The sequence below is a fragment of the Triticum dicoccoides genome, chromosome 2A (genome assembly GCF_002162155.2).
Source record: "Triticum dicoccoides isolate Atlit2015 ecotype Zavitan chromosome 2A, WEW_v2.0, whole genome shotgun sequence".
Classification (NCBI taxonomy): Eukaryota; Viridiplantae; Streptophyta; class Magnoliopsida; order Poales; family Poaceae; genus Triticum; species Triticum dicoccoides.
The window spans coordinates 242,508,059-242,516,900 of NC_041382.1; positions in this window are offsets into that span (position 1 = coordinate 242,508,059).

The window sequence follows — 8,842 nt, forward strand, 5'->3', positions numbered from 1 at the left end:
AAGAAACTGGGAAAGCTGTAGCATGAATCTAGGACTTGGTTCTAAAAGGAAATGGGGGAAAGTAGTATATACTTGCTACCCAACTGGTCTATTGGTTGAATAGGCGAAGAAAGCATGGTGGATGGCGGAGGGTGGGGGAAGTGGACCTGTCTCTTGGTTGAAAAAGGAAAGAAAGTGAGGGATGTTGGGGGACAACTCAAATGAGAATGAGCAGGTCTAGATTTCCTGTGCTCACATAGGAAAATGTCGCTGAGGAGATAAAAAATGGGACAAATGAAGACATGTTGCCTGAGTGTTTGCCGCTCTTAGCAACCACATCTGCCTCATCACTTTATGCCCCTGCTGTCCCTACGCCCATATCGCTACCGTTAATGTAAAATCACATGAAGCATTAAGCAATGCCACCTAATGTCACTATAAGTAATGGTCTAGTGCCATCGATAAATTGAAGCAATGCCACCACCATTTTATGAAGTCCTTCCGTCTTGCTTTATTTCCCATGAATTGTGTTTTTGGAGTTACACTTAAATCTCATACCGCTAACATTGCTTTATCCTAGTGGAACTGCACAAATTTGATTTCACATTTACTAACCATGGGCTACTCTCATGACAGTAATACTAATGCTATTGTTCTGAATGTCAATGTAGTGTCAGTGTTGATGGGATGTGATGCTACTTACTTAAGGGCACTTTCATACTGTCAATCTAGTGCCAATTATAACACAATAGATGCTATTGTTAATTGTAAGCCACTGCAAATATCTATCACTATTTAAATAATCGTATTTCGTATTTTCACAAACAAGGATATATGTCTCCATATCGTTTCTATCTGCGCAATCAAAAGTACACACCTTAGTTTTAGTACAACTGCCCAAAATGAGATGGCTATTCCTAGCCGTCGTCTCTAACCACCAACGTTCTAGGTATTCCTACATTGGTAGTAACTAGGTAGAATGACCAACGCAATCTAAAAGAAGCTGATTCGTACATTTTACTTCCTGATTACAGTGCAGGGACGAGCGAAAACAACTGCATCCTAGTCCGGAATGCACTTTCTACAAGTTGATCCATGGACCGAGGAATAGCTAGCACGGCTACACAGAGGTTTTTGGGACAGGTGCGCAGACAAGAGGCATTGTTGTTTGCTTATTTATTTAAATAGCGGTGCTTAAATTTAGTGGAATGCACAAGAATTTCAGCTGGTCAGTACACTACATGGTTCAGTTCAACATTCTAGCTGAGAACACAATTATAATTGGTTATTCTGGAATGAGAGAACCTAACCCTAGATGGTGGCAACAAGAAAAAACCAGAATGAACTCTAGGAAATTTAAGCCTGCCGGGAGACCCTTTGCTCAGAGAAGCCTTGCTTGTTTTTTCCTGATTTGTAAACCTTCTCACAACTTTGTCTTTTGATGTGAACTAGTATATGTTTGTTATGTTCTATGATTCATTGAGATGTATAAAGTTGCTTAACTTATGCTTTTCAAGTTTTTTATTAAGCCGAGTTTAATGTGAGTGTTCCACATGAACGCTGGACTAGCGTGTGAACGTTTGAAATTTACATTGTGGCCTCAGTTAACTACATGAACCACTATAACAAGATACATAGTTGCTTATATGTCAGACAACATATTATTGATTGTTAGCTGGTCGATAGCCTAGTGTTGTAGCGAGTTGCGCCAATGTGTCGTGTTTTGCACAAATGCTTACAAGTGGGGTAGCACCAACAGTGTTTACAAGTACTTATGTATACGTCGGTGCACAGATCTCGAATGAGTACTCTATTTCATCAAACACACACTGCTCGTATGATAAACCGTGACAACTTATGTCTTACCATGCCATATTCATGAAAAAACTAGTGAGGACGCATCTGCTTCGGCAACAATTACGATGGTTCTCACAAGATTCATGGGCACACAAAAGTAGCAGCATTTCCCATAGACGGATTCAAACAGAGTACTAGCCCCAGAGGGCTTGATAATAGGCAAGGTTCGGATAAGTAGACACAATCCAAACTAGTATTAAACACTAGCTGGGGCAACTATTTCATGCCTCAATCTAATTTGGGATGGACACAAGACGAACCTTGCCATGAACATCATCGAGGACGTCCGACAACAACTCAATCCTGTGAACCTTCATGAAGATAACCTTGTGGCCTTGCCACTCATAAACTTGTTTGTGGAGGCATGCCACATCATCTTCCTGTGTAAGCTTGACAAGAACAGTATGCCTCACAAACGAAGGAGTAGCTTTGAACTTCTGGTGCTTCAGTACACCCAGGACAACACGCCTAACAATAGTGAGGCTGGAATACAACTCGACATCGGTATAAGCGCAAATGGCTTCCATGATCCAGCAGCCTAAGAACCATATTTTCCCAGTGCGTATATTCAGGTCATCCACCTCATAGCGAGTGACATGTACAACCACACAATCCTTGTATGCATCAAGGCTCTAATTGAAACAGAAACAAATTCTGAATTACTTTCCAGTATAAGAAACACAAGTTATTTAAACCACTATGAATAGCATGCCATTGAAGCTAATAAAATTTTGCATTATTCATCACCACATACTTAGATGAAAAACCACAATCAAGATCGGCAAATAAGAAAATCACCTTGGGCAGCTCAACGGGGAGGGGGGGACACATCCTCGACTGCAATCTTTCAGATTTTGTATATATATCTTAAAACGGCCGCACAGGAGGTGTTCCAAATACTTGCAGGCACAAGTATAAAAGGCTACTACAATTCATCAAAATATTGCTTTATAATTACATATGCTATCAGAACATAGCATCCTTCGATCATCGCGCCTCTATTACACGAGCGCCTTCAAGGACTTCCTGAAAATAGTGCTTGGAGGGTACTCGGCTTTTGTCCGAATCTCGGGATGCAACAACGGTGGTCTCCATCTCTGCCCAGTATGTCTTGACATGGGCAAGAGCCATCCGTGCGCCCTCTATGCATGCTGACCTCTTCATCGCATTGATACGTGGCACCGCGCGAAGGAATTGCTGCACCAAGCTGAAATAACTCTTCGGCTCCGATCTCCCCGGCCACAGATGACCCATGACGTACTTCATGGCGAGTCCGGACAATCTATTTAGTTCGGCCCATTGAGCCAGACGATCGTCCACTGCCAGTGGACGCTCTGGATTGTGAAACTGCGACCAGAAAAGCCTTTCCACTTCGCGATCTTCTTGATCTCGAAAGTGTTCGGTCGCATCAGCAGCACTCGCTGCCAAATCCAGATAGGTGTCCTCCGCACTCCACATCCGGTCCAACGGAGCAAACTTCGGATCACAAAACTTCCTCCGTAGCATAAAGGGCTTTCCAGCCGCAATCTGTCTGGCCTGACGCAGCTCCTCCTTCACAACTCTCATCGCAGAGCGAGCATCCTTGGCATCAGCAACGGCCTTCTCTAAGTCCGTCTGTCTCGCCAGGTCTTCTTTCTCAAGAAACATGCAATGGTCAGCAGCACTTTTTAACTTCATGGCCATCTCGGCCACCTCCTTCTTGCTTCGGCAGTGAGCAGTCTGTTCGGCTCTCAGCTCTTCAAGGGCCTTCTCGGCAGTCGCATCACTTTTCCTGGATTGTTCCTTAGCTCGGGCAAGTTCCGCCCGGAGACTCTCCACGGCGGCCGCACCATCTGCGTCAAGCACACACATTGTAAGATACTGGCATAACGCTCCTCTTACCAGATGTCGCTCGAGGAATTGCATACCTTGAGCCTCTTCAAGCCGCTCATTGACAAGCGCGATGTCGGCATCCGCCACGTCAAGTTGCCGCTTTAGTTCGGCAAAATCATCAGTTCGGCTCGATTCCGGACACTTCGCCACCTGTATACAAAGGCGACATTTTAGACCTGGGATTATGATCCTCTGCGCGCCGTCAATTTTGATAACGCATAGAGTCTCAGGGGCTACTATCTACACAGGGCGCATCTTGTTTATGCGCAACTGACAAAGAAGTACATTATCAAACGTACCTCAAAACCCGTCAGCAAACTTCTGACGGCCTCATGCAATCCGCTTTCCACGGACGAAATCCTTCCAATCACCGAACCCATCAATGCACGGTGCTCCTCCGAGATAGAAGCTCGCCCCAGCAGAATCATCAGCTCTCCGACCGCACACCAGACGGTGCCGGACTCGTCCTATGACCTCCATCGAAGGCCGGACGCGGAGAACCTTGGGGGGCCACATGGCTACCTTCCACCCCTGTCGGATTCGGAGAAACCCTCCGTGACGACACCTCAGGGTCGCCCGCCTCTCCAGGCGGTACGGCAGGGGGAGGCGTTCCACTCTCCATCATCTCCGGAAGAAGATCCCCCGAAGACGAGCTCAGCTGAGAAGGGCTGAGGTCCGAGCTACAAAGTAAAATTTCGGTTAATCTTCTCAGATAAAAAGCAAGGATTTCTCTCATCCCTCTAAAGGAAAATCTTTCTCTACTTACGGCTCGCTGGAGGGCTGATCCCTTTGAGAGCGTAGTTCGGTCGAGGATCTCCCCGGCGTCAGACACTCTGACGAGGACTTTTCCCCCCGCTTTGAGGCCATGGTCTCCGGGTCATTAGAGGCGGCCCTCTTCTTCCCCTTAGGAGAGGAATTGTCAGTTCCTCCCTTCGGAGCAGCCTCCTTCGAGGAGGCCATAGTTTCCTTGTCCCCCCCTCACTTCCCTCCAAAGGCACGATCTTCAACATCCTGACTAGCATGGGATCCAGCCTGGTCTCAGGAAGGGGAGACGGACACCTGATCAGCTTTGCCTTCGCTATCCACTCCTGTTTTAAAAGGACAACTCTTTTAGGGGCGAATTTATGACAATTTTACAGATAGCGAGTCCGGGCACAAGGTTACTTACTTGAGTATATGGGCAATTGCAGCTTAAACCCGCGTCCTCGGTCAAATCCGGACACATTGCTTGTGATCCGAAGAACATTTTATACATCTCCACGGGCGTTGCGCCCATAAAATGCTGGAGAGCTCGTGGTCCCTTCGGATTAAACTCCCACAAACGAAGGGAGCGGCGTTTGCCGGGCAGTGTTTGGCGAATCAGCATGACCTGCGTCACCTTGACCAGGTTGAGGTCTCCTTCTAAGAGATCCCTAATGCGGCCCTGCAACAAGGGCACGTCTTTGGATAACCCCCAATCTAATCCTTTGTTGACCCATGACGCTAGCCGTGGGGGGGGGACCCGAGCGAAAGGCAGGGGGCGCCACCCACTTGGTGCTCCTGGGAGCGGTGATATAGAACCACTCTCGTTGCCACAAGCTGAGCTCCTCGTGAAAGGAGCCCTCAGGCCATGGAGCGTCAGCATTCTTACTTATGACAGCGCCTCCGCACTCTGCGTGCCGTCCCTCGATCATCTTCGGCTCCACTCCAAAAGTCTTGAGCCATAATCCGAAGTGAGGAGTAACACGAAGGAACGCTTCGCACACAACGATGAATGAGGAAATGTGGAGGATGGACTCCGGAGCTAAGTCATGAAATTCCAACCCATAATAGAACATCAGCCCCCTCACGAAGGGATCCATTGGGAAGCCTAACCCCCGAAGGAAGTGAGACATGAACACTACACTCTCACCGGGCTGGGGACTGGGAATAGCCTGCCTTTGAGCAGGCAACCTATGTGAAATTTCGGCGGTCAAGAACTTAGCCTCTCTCAACTTTAGCACGTCCTCCTCCGTGACGAAGGAGGGCATCCATCGGCCTTGAAGGTCGGAACCGGACATTGTCGAAGGTCCGAAGCGCCTGGAATCTGGAGCCTAGGGTGTTGGAACTCGAGGCGACGGGTGAACTTGTTTTCAGATTGGAGAAAAGGAGTAAGGCCCTGATCTCTTTATAAGAGGTTGAATACCAGGAGCCCTCCCCGTAACTGTTTGGGACTCGCCTTTAATCGAGAAGACATGCTAACGGGCACGATTGGGTTACCCACGTCCGTATTGATGAGAATCCCGTAAATAAAGGGGACACGATCTCTACTTTGACAAGACGTGCCAAGGAAACCGCCTCGCAAAACACGCTGAGGTGGAAAAGTGAAAACGATTCGAATAAAGGCTTGGCCGTAGTGTGATGTCATGCTGCGGAATACGTTAGCAGATTAGATTTGTGTTAATATTATTCTCTCTGTGGCAATACATGGAATCTTATTTTGCAGAGCTGGACACTACTCTGGGTGTTTACAAACTTTTATGAAGAATTTGGAGGAGGAACCCTCCTTGCAATGCCGAACACAATCTGCGCGCCGGACTTGTCGTCATTGAAGCCTGGTTCAGGGGCTACTGAGGGAGTCCTGGATTAGGGGGTGTTTGGGTAGACGGACTATACCTTCAGCCGGACTCCAAGACTATGAAGATACAAGATTGAAGACTTCGTCCCGTGTCCGGATGGGACTTTCCTTGGCGTGGAAGGCAAGCTTGGCGATGCGGATATTCAAGATCTCCTACCATTGTAACCGACTTTGTGTAACCCTAACCCTCTCCGGTGCCTATATAAACCGGAGGGTTTTAGTCCGTAGGATAACTTCATCATACAACAATCATACCATAGGCTAGCTTCTAGGGTTTAGCCTCCTTGATCTCGTGGTAGATCTACTCTTGTACTACCCATATCATCAATATTAATCGAGCAGGACGTAGGGTTTGACCTCCATCAAGAGGGCCCAAACCTGGGTAAAACATTGTGTCCCTTGTCTCCTATTACCATCCGCCTAGACGCACAATTCGTGACCCCCTACCCAAGATCCGCCGGTTTTGACACCGACAATACCCATAGGATTTTTATATGCAGTTCTATAGGCCCATAATACATCATCAAGTTTCTTGGACCAATTCTTTCTAGACCTATTGACATTCTTTTGCAAAATTAATTTGAGTTCTCTATTACTCAATTCTACTTGACCACTAGACTGTGGGTGATACGGAGATGAAATTCTATGATTGACGTCATATTTAGCAAGCATTTTACGGAAAGCACCATGAATAAAATGTGAACCACCATCACTCATTAAATATCTAGGGACTCCAAACCTCGGAAAAATAACTTCTTTAAGCATTTTAATAGAAGTGTTATGATCAGCACTACTAGTTGGAATAGCTTCTACCCACTTAGTAACGTAATCAACAGCAACTAAAATATGTGTATATCCATTAGAGGCAGGAAAAGGTCCCATAATCAAAGCCCCAAACATCAAACGGTTCAATAACAAGTGAATAATTCATAGTTATTTCTTGACGTCTACTAATATTACCAATTCTTTGACATTCATCACAAGATAGGACAAACTTACGGGCATCCTTGAAGAGAGTAGGCCAATAAAAACCGGATTGCAATCCCTTATGTGCAGTTCTATCTCCCGCGTGGTGTCCTCCATAAGTTTCGGAGTGGCACTTGCGTAGGATCTGTTCCTGTTCATGCTCAGGTACACAACATCTAATAACACCATCTACTCCTTCTTTATAAAGATGTGGGTCATCCCAAAAGTAATGTCTCAAATCATAGAAGAACTTTTTCTTTTGTTGGTATGTGAAGCTAGGTGGTATGTATTTAGCAACAATGTAATTAGCATAATCAACATACCAAGGAGTACTACGAGAAGTACTTATGACATTTAATTGTTCATCAGGAAAGCTATCATCAATAGGTAGTGGGTGTGACGCCCGGTTAATTAAGCTACAGTAACCCTCTACTAAGGATGCCACGTCACCTCGGTCACTGTTGATAAACTCGACTTAGTTCAAAAATGATTCAAATTCAAATTTAAAATATAGGTAAACAGTAAAAGTTTTTCAAACATTAAAACTAAATTGTTCATCATGTGGCAAATAATCCCTAACTAAGGTGAAGAAACCACATTCTTATAGAAAGTTTAGATGCATTTGAATAATTAAAACAGTAGGTAAAACAATGAAATAAATGTCTTTTGCATTTTTTAAAATAATAAACTATTTATTTAGTTGCCCCTAAGTTAATAGGACACTAGTATAATTATTAACACTAAATTAGTGACTGCTTTTATAATTTATAAAACTAATACAAATGAGAAATTAAAAGAAAACAGAAAAGAAAAATAAATAAAAGGTAAAAAGAAAAGAAAAGAAAAGAAAAACCCCTGGCTCCCCAAGGGCCTTGGCCCACTGGCCTAGCTGAACGGCCGGCCAAAAACCGGCCCAGACCGCCCCCCTCACTTCCTTATCACTCCCTCCCCGTAACCCTAACTCCCCCCATGACACCCCACTCCCTCTGCTCGACCCCCCACTCCTCCTCGTTCCCCACTCCCCCTCCCTCACCCGATCCCGTCTGGATCGGGCCTGTTGCTCCGGCCCCGTCGAACACCGTCGGCACCGCCCCACCGCCGTCCTCCTCGCCTCCCCCTCTCCCAATCTCGGAGCCCCGACGCCACGCCCGACCCGCCGTACGCTGCCGCCCCGTCCTTGTTCACCGCCGCCCGGAGCTCCACGGACGTCGCCGGAATCCCGCACCACCCCGACCTTGTTGCCTCCTCTCCGTCACGCCGTCCCCGTCAACCTCCCCGAGCACCGTTGCCCTTGTCCCTACGCATCGCCGTGTGCTCTCCTCCTTCCCCTCTGTCGCCGGCGCCGTTCACAGCACGCATGCACACACCACACCATACGCGCGTCGAGTCGCGCCCCGAACGCCACGCCTGCCCGCGCTGAAGCTCGCGCGTCCCGCCCCCTGCTGCTCGCTGTTCTGCTGCCGGTGCCGCCGCTAGCCGCTGTCCCGCGCCGTGGCCTCGCGCTCACAGCGCGGACCACGCCCGTCCGCGCCCCTCGATCCCCCGCTGGCCTCGTGGCCGCGCGCGCCGCGC